The sequence below is a fragment of the Macrotis lagotis genome, chromosome 3 (genome assembly GCF_037893015.1).
Source record: "Macrotis lagotis isolate mMagLag1 chromosome 3, bilby.v1.9.chrom.fasta, whole genome shotgun sequence".
Lineage (NCBI taxonomy): Eukaryota > Metazoa > Chordata > Mammalia > Peramelemorphia > Peramelidae > Macrotis > Macrotis lagotis.
In genome coordinates, this window is record NC_133660.1 from 269,231,107 (window position 1) to 269,243,980 (window position 12,874).

Consider the following 12,874-nt stretch of genomic DNA (forward strand, 5'->3'; position numbering starts at 1 on the left):
GTCAAGTGATCTTTGGGGAAAGGATAATCTTTAAATTTAAAATCAGGTGACTAAAAGCAGTCAAAATAGCTTCCCAAAATGGTAGGTAAAAGCAAAATTGAATTATTCGTGCTGATTTTAAATGTTACGTGATAGGGGAGTACTAAGTGTGTCAGGTGAGGAGAGTGGGAATGTATATATGAGAGGGCACAAATCTCCACTCTTTTGGTCTGATAGAATGGAAGGAGCCCTTGATTTGGAATTCAAAGGATCCAAGGTTCTAGTTCCAGCTAAATGTGACCTTGGCCAAGTCTTCTCTCTCCCTGGGCACCATCTGTAAAATGAGAGGATTGGCTAGATGATCTCTAGAGTCCTGTCCTTAAGCCAAGTTCCAAATTCTAGGATCCTATTCTATTCTCATCCCAAGAGGCTAGAAATATCCTAACTTGATGACATTCTAACACGAGAAGAATGGAATTGGATAAATTGGGTTCTTAGATAATTCTTCCCTGGCTTGTGCTTCCAAATTATGTGCCAGCTAACCCAACAAAATTAACCCATCCCTTCATTTGATAAATGAATTTGGACTGGATTTAGATCTCTCTTGCCTGAAATCATCCCTCACCCCTTGAGTTCTGGGGCTCTCTGGATTCTGAAGGGGAGTGAAGCAGGGTAGGGTTCTTTCTCCTACACAGATTGATCTCATACCTTGGATCTTTGCCTATGACTAGCCTGGCTGGTCTGGAGAGAAATAAAGCCAGAAAACTTCCCCCAGGAAGATTTTCAACAAAGGTATTTTCTTCACAGTCAGAGAAGAGTATGTGTTGGCTTCCAGAGAATATCCCCTGAATTATTCATGGTCTGTGTCTAGCTCCATCTCCCTTCACTATGGGAAGGAACACTTCCTCCTTGATCCTAGGGAGATGGAGTTTTTGAGGATTGGGGTGAGGGGACAGTAGGACCCTTCGCTTACTACATTATGTCCATCTCTGTTCAACTTAGAAATAGCCAAGTCACTTCTTTATACTCTTGAGGTCTAGGGGGAGACAACAGAACACAAGAGACCTAGTTCGCTGGTTACTAGCTATATGACCTTACAAAGGGCAGCTAAGAGAAGAAGTAGACAAAGCCCTGGGTCTGGAATCAGCCAGATTCGTCCCCTGAGTTCAAATCTAGCCTTAGAGACTTAGTAGCTGTTTGCCTCAGTTTCCTCAACTGTAAAATGAGCTGGAGAAGGAAATGGTAAACCACTCTATCTGCCAAGAAAACATCAATGGGGTCATGAAGAGTGAGGCACAGCTGAAAAACAATTGAATAACTAACTTACACAAACTATTTCTTCTCTGAATCTTGTAGATTGCTTATCTGGGATAAGGATGTCTTCACTGCCTCCCTCCCAGGTTGGAAAATAGAAGTTTTGTAAAACATGAGTGAATGATCCGATAATCATCACCACTGTTAGGCCCAAAGGGCCGGAATGCTACCTACTCCCTTCACACACACACACACACACACACACACACTCCTACTGCCTTGGTTTAGTTCTGGGAAAGTTCAAATTTTTTTTGTAAGGCAATGGGGTTAAGTGGCTTGCCCAAGGCCACACCTAGGTAATTATTAAGTGTCTGAGACCAGATTTGAGCCCAGGTACTCCTGACTCCAGGGCCGGTGCTTTATCCACTATGCCACCTAGCTGCCGTGGAAGCTTAACTTCTAATGGGGATCATGGATCTTCTATTTCTCAACCTCTGACTTGTTATACTCATACCCTGGTGTCCTAGGATGATTTATTTAAAGCTCAGATATTGGCTCATGCCAAGCTAGGACTTTCTCAGAAGGAGACATACTAATACACACTTGAATCAGATATGGGCTAAGTATTTATTTTCTACACATGAAGGAAGCACAGAACATCAACTTAAACCAAATGAAAAATAAACCTAAACAAAGAGCAGCAATAATTTCCGTTACACTCTCCCAGGATGTTGACATTTCAATTTATCTAAACAGAAAAGATTTTTTCAGGCATATTTTTGGTAGGGATTTTATATTTCACCTTTGCACAGTTCCCAGATATCTTCTCATGAGCTCAGCTAAGATATGGTTGTATCTCCTCGGCGGTGGACACAGGCTCCAAGATTACTGGAGTAGGAAGTTGTTACTTCTTGCAGCTAGTCGGCTCAGACCAAAGAACCCAGAATCATGGAGAACATGGAGCTCACAAGTAGCCTTTAAATATGGGACATGTTCATTTGGAGTTGGATGCTCATTTATCTAAGGTCAGAAAGAACCAACACAGAAGAGATTATTCCAGGTTCAGGATTCTGCTGTTCAGTTGTAGGCAACAGTGATGATTATCTGAGTACTTTGGCAGTTAGTGCTTAGGCTAGTGAAGCCAAGGTCAGAATTTGATTGCCATCATTTGCCTCTTTCCTTCCCCCCCCCCCCACACACTCTCTGAGAGAAACTGGATCACCTGAACAAGAAGATATGAATCCATGTCATATAATAACTTTTTTCTGCCAATTGGATATTTATAACATCATTCTCATAACATCTACATTTGGTCAAACAGTTGATTCATTCCTAAAAATCTGTTAGATTTATTGAATTTTGCATCCCCTTTTCCCCCTACACTCCCTCCCCACAGTTGTCTTGGCAGCATCACACCAATACAGACTGGAGGTTTGTTCCCCTATGAAGGGACTGGGGATGATTTGTCCAAATTAAAAAATGAAGGGGGACATTATAATTGTCTTCTAGTATTTGAAGGGATGTCATGAAAAGAGAAATTCGATTTATTCTAAGGTTCTAAAGGGAGGAACCAGGAGCCATGAGTGGAAGCTTTAGGTCTGAGAGGCCCCCAATTTAAAATGGGTTGACTTGGGAGGTAAGAAGTTATCTAGAGGTCTTGGGAGGGGGGCAATATGTATAGCCAACATTTATAAGCACCTACTATGTGCTAAATACTGTGCTAAACTTCAGGGATACAAAAAGAAGCAAAGGACAGACCCTACCCTCAAGAAGCTAGGTGGCAGTGGATAGAGCTCTGATCCAGAAGACAGGAGGACCTGGGTTCAAATTCATCCTCAGACATTTGATAAATACTAGTTGTGTGACCTTGGGCAAGCCACTTAACCCCTTGCCCCACCTTCAAAAAAAAGAAGCTTATAATCTAATGATACAGAAAAATAGGTACAATGCTTTAAGAAATTAAGTTTTTAAAGGGGAAGCATTAGAATTAAGAGATTGGGAAAGATTTCCCATAGAAGATGTGATTTTAATTGAGAGACTTAAAAGAAACCAGGGAAGCCAGTAGGAAAAGGAGGGAGAACATTCCAAGCATAGGAGATAACTTGAGAAAATGCAAGAATCAGGAGACAGAATGTTTTGTTTATGGAATAGAAAGGATGTTATTATCGATGGAACGGAGTATATGAAGTATGTAAGTAAGGTGTGAAAAGACTGGAAAAGTAAAAGGGAGTTGGGTTATGAAGGAATTTGAATGTCACACAGAAGAGCTGGTATTTGGTCCTGGAGATGGCAGGAAGCCCATGAAGTTTGACATTATGCTTTAGGATGTTAGAGTAAGCTGATAGATCTCCCTCCCTCCCCCAGCAGATGATTTCAGTAATCCATGGCAAGGTGATGAGACCCTGAGCTAGGGTAGGGGCAGGGGCAGAGGAGAGAAGGGGGGCATATCAACAGGCCTTGGCCATGGTTCAGATTTGGGGAGTGAGAGATAGTGAGGAATCCAGGATGCCTCCTGGGTTTTGAGCCTGGAGGTCTGAAAGGATGATGTAAAAGGGTAGGGTAGGATTGGGAGAAAGATAATGAGTTCTGTTTTACACATAATGAGTTTATACTGTCTCCTGGACTTCCAGTTCAAGATGTCTAAAAGGCAGTTAGAGATATGATACTGAAGGTCAACAAAGATTAGTGTTGAATAGGCAGATCTGAGAAACATCAGCAGAGAAATGATAATTAAGTCCATGGGAGCTGATGCGATCATTAAGTGAAGTACTGTAACACTCATTTCTTTGACATTTTGAGTTCCAAATTCTCTCCCATTCTCCAGCCCCTCCCCCACATTGAAAAGGCAAGCAATATGATATCAATTATACGTGTGAAGTCATGCAAAACATATTCCCATGTTAACCATGTTGCAAAAAAAACCCCAAGAAAAATAAAATGGAAAAAGTCTGCCCTTTTCAATCTGTACTCAGAGTTCATCAGTTCTCTCTCTGGGGATTGGACAGCATTTTTCATCCTTTGGAATGATCAGATCAATGTATTAGCTAGAGTAACTAGAGCTTTAATTCTTTTGGAGTTGATCAGCATTACAGTATTATCGTTACTGTGTATAATGTTCCGATTCTGCAAAATGAAATAGCAGAAGAAGTGAAGGATAGAATCTTTTTGGGACACTGAGAGTTAGGTGACAATGATGCAAAAAGGATACTGTAAAGGATATTGAGGAGGAGTGAGAAGGTTGAGAGAGTACCGAGAGAGGCAGGTAGCCCCAAAGCCTAGAGGGAAAAACAGTATCAAGGAAAAGTGATCAACAGTGTTGAAGGCTACAGAGTTGTCGAGAAGAATGAGGAGTGAGAAGAGGTCATTGGTTCTGAGAAAGATCACTGTGAAGAGAGCAGTTATAGGTTGGAAGATGAATTGCAAAGGGTTCAAAAGAGAATGAGAGGGGGAAATGGAGGCAGCTGTTGTTAACAGCCTCTTCAAAGAGTTTAACTAAAAAGGTAGACAAGATATTAGACGATATCAGGGATATCAGGGTCAGGTCAAGGCTTTTTGAGAATAGGGAAAACTTGAACTTGTTTGTAGGCAGAAGAAAGGTACCAGTAGACAGGGAAAGATTGAAAATGAGAGAGTGAACAAGATCCAAGGAGACCATCTGATAGAGGAAGTGGGATAGAATGAGATCAGTTGAGCAGGTAAGGGCTGGTTTTGGCAAAGGATAATACTATCTCCTCATTTGAGAAAGGAGTGAAGGAGGCATAATGTCAGAAGACTTCTGAGAGATATGAATGAGATGAGGAACCGGGGAGAAGAGGGATGTCATGATGAATGACCTCAATTTTTTCTGTAAAATATGCAGCAAGGTTTTTCTCTAAGAGACTATGGGGAGGTAGAGCCATAGACGATTTGAGGAGGGATGAGGTTTGGAAGGGTTGCTAGGGTCAGTGGGATTGAGAGTTGATGAGGGAGATAGAGATTTCCTAGCAGTAATGAAGTCCCAATCAAAATAACATAACAGAAATTTATAGTGGACTCAATTCAGAATTTTGGGGTTCTTTTCTCCACCTTCATTCAATCATAGAGCAAAGGCAGCAGATGGTGAGAGTGATCCAAGGCTAAGGCTTGGCAGAGCACAATTGACAAAATTATAAAGGGATTAGGAATTCAAGAGGGAAGAATGGTGTAGAGTTAAATTGGCTCATCAGGGAATCAAGACAGGGAAAAGAGGAGAGAGTAACTGGTGTAGGAAAGATGGCCTGGTAGAGAATTGAGGGGTTAAGATATTAGAGGATCATGATGGGGATCAAAAGTAGGGTTATATAAGGACAGGTGGAAAGTCAATAGCTCATGGTCTGATAAGATTTTGGAATTCTTAAATATAAAGTTGATGCATTTGTGGATAATGTGGCAAGATCATCATGGGTATGATTGTTTTTGTGTGTGACTGAGGAAGGATGGAAAAGTAAATCAAAGAAAGTGAGTAGGTTGAAGAACCGAGTGGTTCGAGTATTTGAGGGAAAGGCTATATCTATTCAAGTCTCCTAGTATAAGGGCAGTAGCTGTGGAGGAGAAAAAGTTTGTGGATCGTGTATCAAACTTAAGGAAGAAGAGGACACAAAGGGAAGACTATAACTACCAGGATTTTGACTTGATGGTACAGATGAACAGTATGAAACTCAAAGACACCCATCAGGATGGTTGTAGAGGAGATCCCTATTCAGGTACATTTTGAACCAGATGGTGCCTTCTATCTTTAAGATTCTAGAATTTGTTCTATGCCCCCAATGCCACACTACTGATCCTGACCAGTCAGACACATCTTGAATTTTCCCTGTTGGTTATCAGAGATTGTCTATGAGGAAATATGGATAAATCCACGGAAACCTATCTCTTTTCCTAGAAAAGTCTAACATGAAATTCATTTAGAGAGGCAGTGTGGCACAATATGAAGAATATGTGAATGAGGTCTAATCATGCTTTCTACCCTTATTAGATTCATGGATATGTGCAAGTCACTTTATGTCTCTATGTTTTAGTTTCTTCCTCTGTAGTATGGTGATAATATTACTTGTTGTTCACAGTCTAGGACAGAAGATGTATAGAGGGGGCTAGAATGAACAGAGAAGATAGAATTTCACATTGTTCTTTCTCAGTTGAATCCAGGACTGGTCCCAGCTTCTTTCAGACAACTTCTAGGGTCCAGTTCCGTGTGACTCAAGTGTCTTGTTATGGTCTCCTCATCCTGGGACTAGAGGCTAAGCTCACATACACCCTGCTGTCTCTCTCTTCTCTGCTCCACCAAGAGAGGACAAGCATGTCTCTTGACCCCAGCTAGCTATGGATTACCCAGCCAAGTTTGTCCTCCACTGAAATTCTTCATCCCTGGGGCCAGGAGAAAGAGGTCAGGTAGGTGAGCAGAAGGCTGAACCACAGGTGGAAGGGGTCCATAAATCATGTCAGTCACATATCCTCTTCTCCAGGATGAGAGGCAGACAGGTAGCTAGTTCTCAGGCAACCACTGTTGCCCAGATCTGGGAGAGCCTCTGGTCACCCTGATAGGCAAGGGGAAACAAATAGAAGACTCAAGGGATCAGAGGGAGTGACTGCCACTGGTTTCCTTCCCCAGGACTGCCCTGGTCAGAGGCCATGACCAGCTCCCTCCTGGCTCAGTTCCTTTTATACACACACACACATACACACACACACACACAATCACACACACACACATACACCTCCCCCCAATAGGAACTTTCATACATGACTTTAAAGAGTCACCATCTGCTTTGCTGCTATAACGGAAAGATAGCCAGACTTTTTCATCTGGGCTTGTACCCCAAATCACCCACATGTGCTGTCTTCCCTCTCCCAAATAAAATTTAAGCTCCTTGAGAGCAGGTATTATCCTACTTTTTAAATTGTATCCCTAATACTGAACAGTATTTAGTACACAGTAAGTGCTTAATAAATGCTTCATTCATTCATTTATTTAAACATCTGCACAGCCTAAGGAGAACCCCCCCCCCCACCAGGAATCACACATCCCTGGCTTGTCCTGTTTACCAGTCTCCCAAATCATAAACACATGAGAGTGAAAGTACATGCTCTTCCTGGACCAACCTGAGCCTGGGTTTGTGGCTCCTTCCTCTGTAGTCATTCTTTCCTGACTTTAGATGAATGACTGTCTCTCTGGAGATAAACATGTCCAGGTTTGGAGGAAACCTGGTGAATTTGAGAGGTCTCGAAGTCCTGGATCCTTTTGCTCAGAGCTGACTGGCATTTATACCGTTGTTCTTAGAGTAGATAAAAAGACTTCAAAGAGTGGCCAGAAGGTGGTCACAAAACTGGCCCATTTTGCTAGAAGCTATGGAATAGGAGCTGTTTGGAACCATGAAGAACCAAAATGAAATGTAGCAAAGACTGTTTTGAATCATACTGTGATTAAAATCTTTGAGCATTTCTTTTGTGTTTAGGAAATAAATAATTGTTCCATAGAACACTGTACATTCCCTCCTTTTGAGAGACCTAGTCATGAAATAAATAATTGTCCCATACCTAATTTACTCTCTATATTAGGCACGCTTCATTCCCTATCTTTGAGAGACCCGGATATTAAATAAATTACCGTCCCTTGTTCGATTTACCTTATATATTAAGCATCCTTTATTCCCTACCTTTGAAAGACCTAGTTGTGAAATAAATAACTGTCCCATGCCCGATTTATTTTGGATATTAAGCAACCTTTATTCCCTACCTCAATATGACTTCATAAATTTTAAACATTATGTCCCGGGATGCCTAGAAGACATTTAGTGAGCAGAAGAATAGAATAAAACAAAGGTTAATGCCCCTTCAATTAGAAATCTGGCTCATCCAGAATTAGATCATCCAGTTTAGAACAAAAAGGTCACTTATAGGAGAAGGGAGATTCTTCATATACATACATACATACATACATACATATATATGTATGTATATATATATATAAGGTATATGTATATATATATAAAACATTCTTTTTTATTATTTTTTGCAAGGCAATGGAGTTAAGTGACTTGCCCAAGGTCACACAGCTAAGTAATTATTAAGTGTCTGAGGCCAGATTTGAACTCAGGTCCTCTTAACTCCAGGACCAGTGCTCTATCCACTGTACCATCTAGCCACCCCCCCACACACATATGTAAAACATGATTAATGTCAGATAAGTAAATACCAAATCAGATAAACATAATGCAATTTAGGGTTGGGAAGACCCTAAAGGGAGTTTCTAAGGAGATCATGCAAATTTCCACATAGTGTTAGAACTGAACTTAGCTTTACAGGAAGGTAGGAATTCTAAGAGACAATAACCATCAAGTGCATGCAGGGCAGGAGCATGCCATAAAACTGGAAATGTAGTTTGGCAGATTGTGAAAAGACTTAAATGCCAATTGGAGAGGTTTGCATTTGGTTCAGGAGACAACAGGAAGCCAGTGATACTTCTTGAGCATCACTGAGTGGCATGGTAAGATCAATACAGAGTCAAAGAGATGCTTCTCTGAGCTTCAGTTTTCTAATAAGAAAAATGGAAAGCATAGATTTCGTGGTTACTATGCCTTCTTATAACTCTATGAGTCTTTAGGCTCACTTTTATCCACTTGAAACAAGGTTACTAAGAACACATTCACCCTATTCCGTGTCAAGTGATTCTGATTTTCTGAAAATGTCCAGTGCCCACAGCTGCAAAATTCCATTCAATGTCCTGGGAAAGCCACTGGGAAAAGATAGATGTTACCTCCACTCCCTTGGTTCCACCCCTCCCACAATTCTGCTCTTATTTGAGGATCTCTGAAATATATCTTATGGCCCTGCTTGGTGATGGTCTTTAGGATTTCTCTCCCATTTAGCTTTCCCACCTAGGGGAACACAGGACCTTGAAGAAGACAGCATTACTTTTCCCATTCCAGTCTTAATCATAGTTATTATCTTCTCAGTACTCTATCCTCCTATCTCCCAAATCCCGTAACATATGAATTGAAGTCCTACTGATGTTCTATCCTGCCTGAAACTGAACTCTCTCCATTGGGTAAAGGTATTGATTGTCTCCAGAAGGTCCTTATTAAAGTGAACACACCCAGGAAGAATGATAGATGACTAAATCATAGAATGGAGAAGGAAAAAAACCCTTAAAGATCATTTAATCTATCCCACCACCACCATTTTACAGATAAGTAATCTGAAAACTAGAGAAGGAAAGCGAATTACTTATAGGCTCAAATATCATAAATTCATGGATCATATATATAGACAAGGAAGGGAACTTTGAAGCAATATGGTCCATGTTTCTCATTTTTTCAGATGAGGCATTGAGGAGGGATGACATCTTCTGATTCTGAGTCCAAAAACTCTTTCCATTAGGCCAAGTTTCTTCTCATACCATGAGAGTTACATGAGATCAAGGGAAGAGGACCATCAGCAACTAAGAGATCCCAGCTCTGACATTTGATTACTGTGGGGCCCGGGCCAAGTCACTTTATTCAGTTTCAGTTTCTTCCTCTATAAATTAAGAGGTTGAATTGAATGACCCCTAAACTCTAATCCTAGCATCTAAAAAGATCCTTCTAGTTAAATAGTCTATGAATATTTTTTTCTAAAAGAAGTCTAGAGAAACTTTTAGAGAAGTTTCTAGAGTCCTCTCTAGAGGAAGGATGATCTTTATTTTTGTTGGAAGCAGGGCTGAGAAGAGGTCACTTCCCTGCACAGGAATCCCTTTTCCTAGCCCCTCTTAAATATTGTCTAGTCATTGCTGTATTAAAACTTCCCTTTGGAAGATTCTTTCTTCCAGCTTTCAATTGCAGACTCTCTGGTCTTCTGCAAAACTATGATGATTGGAGTGAACCTGAGGTAGAAGGGTTCCATTTGCAGTCAGCCATGACCTTATCTGTCAAGTCTTATCCCAATTCCCCAGGTTGCTGGACAGAGCAGTTGACCTTCTCACCCAAGATGCTTCCTGAAGCATCAAAGCCTGGTTTATATTTATGGATGTGTACAGATCCATCCATATCCATACCCATACTCAGTTCAGTTGATCCTGGTCCAATATGGCAGCTCTGTGATGACCCTATGTTGGTTGAGCCACATAATGTTGTCTGACATCTTCACTCCCATCCAATAAGGCTGATGACTTTGCCCAGCTCTGCCTCACTTAAATCCAAATTCATGCGCAAGTCAAGACATCTCCCTCATGATGCCATTGGTCTACATCAAGAATAAAGATCAACCAACCAACCAACCAACCAACCAACCAACCAACCAACCAACCAATCAACCTAACCTTTAGCTCCATTTCCTGTTAGCTCTGCCCATCCTGAGTTGAGACACCTGATTAGGAAAGGGTGTGAACTTTTAAAAATCACTAAATGTCAGGAGGAACCTTAAAGCATACAATGTCAGAGCCAGAATGGACTTTAGAAGATAGAACACAGTATGGCAAAGCTATTTGGACATTAGGACTTTATGGATGTCTGGAGCATAGAATTAGAATGCTGAAGTCGGAAAGTACCTTAGAACAATGGGAGTAACCAAACCATATGTAAAGATCCTTGTGAGGTCCATATTGACTTAGAAAATCATTTCTTAACATTATCTATGTGCTATTGTATTTTTACTTATTTAATTTTTAATGCTTCCTAATTAAATCTTAATCTGTTCTGGCCATACTGGACTTCTCCCTGGACAGCTCTGGGACAGTGGATTGGTTTACTTTAGGTTCTTTCCTAAGCATAAAAAAATTTGATAAAATAGATAGTGATTAGCTTAGGGATTTCAGAATGACCTCGAGGTCAAGGTAAATTCCTGAATCTCTCTGGATTATCTTTCCCTCTGTTAAAGAAGGGAAGCTGAATTTTATGGTATTTAAAGGTGTTAACCCTTAGAGTCAGGAAAAGATCTAGCTAATCAGGTCCTGAATGATCAAAGATCTAGTTCAGGCAGTTAGATGACCCAAAGAATAGAATGTTGGGCTGGAAGTCCTGAATTCAAATCCAGCCTTAGACATTTACAAGCTGGGTGGCATGTAACCTCTTGGTGCCTCATTTTTCTCACCTGCAAAATAAGGATAATATCTACCTCCCAGAGCTATTTTAAGAGTAAGACAGTCTCAGTTTTCTTATTTGAAAAATGAGGGAATAGTGTTAGATGGAACTCAAAGATCCATTCTATGTCCACTTTGATTGTTCTCATGATTAACTTTCTGGGGTCCATTCCTGAAGAAAAGCCCAAAGTGTAGCCTCATAGAGGATCTTAGATGATTTTTTTAGTCTACAGCAGATCTTTGTCAGGTCATATTATAAGATGCAAAAAGCAGAAATAAGAATGGGCATAAGGCAGAATGGGAAGAACATCTGACCCTCTCATCAACAGTGAGCACTGATTTAGGCCTGGTGAGACAAGGAAACAGCTGAACAGTGGCCAACTCTCTCTCTCTCTCTCTCTCTCTGCAAGGCAATGGGGTTAAGTGGCTTGCCCAAGGCCACAGAGCTAGGTAATTATTAAGTGTCTGAGGCCAGATTTGAACTCAGGTCCTTCTGACTCCAGAGCCAGTGTTTTATCCACTGAGCCACCTTGGCACCCCTCAACTTACTCTCAATCAGAGGTTTAACTAGGGTAGAGCAATCTACCTTTGTCTCAGGGCATCTAAAATCAAAGGGTGCAATAATACTTGAGTAATACAAAAACAATAGAATTTAGCAATGTTTATAAGAATAATTAGATAAAAATAGAATACTATTAGGAGGCAGTTTGAGGTAAGCTCTTATGTTTGCCCCATTGTGCTATGCCCTCACCACCCAGTGGTGTCTCCCCTTCCTCAAGTGAGGATGTTCTCCCAGCTGCTTGCTCTGGGTGCTATTGGTAGTTCCTACCTTGAAGACAAAGATTCCTAGTTTTAGTCCTGCTTTCTATGTGGCCTCAATGGAGAGAAATAGACCCAGAAAGTAATGAAGTAAAAGATAACAAATGATTTGTCCTTGTCTGTGAGGTTCTCTGCATTACTGCTACTGACTCCATAAACATTGTTGTGGAATGCCCAAGTGGATGGATAAAGAATGTGATCGTCGAGTTCTAATGCAAGGGAAAGTGAAAAAATTCCTGGCAACATCATTATTCAGTGGAATAATTCTTCCATAACAATGATGGAAGAATTCTTTCTGGTTTTCTATAGCTTAGTAGCTTTATCTGGGGGATCATGGGCTGAAGCTCAGTTTCTTCCTCTGCAAAATGGGAATGATGATGCTTGAGCTACCTCCTTCAAAGAGTCATTTCAAAGGAAAGTGTTTTGTAAGTCTTAATAGTCTATTGATGAAAATCAATGAAAACAATGACTATTTACCATGTATTTATTAAGCTCCATTATTTGCCAGACACAAATAAAAACACAAAATGAAATACTCCCTATTCTCACAGGATTCACAATCTAACCTCTGTATGTGTGTGTGTGTGTGTGTCTGAGTGTGATAACAAAAAATTGCAAAATAGATTTGTGAAGAAAGACACAAGCAACTAGGGGTGGCATGAACAAGATGGCACTCCAGTTGGTCTTCAAGGGAAATCAGAAGTTCCAGGATGTGGAGGTAAAGGGAAACGGTCCAGACAAAGACACAAAGGG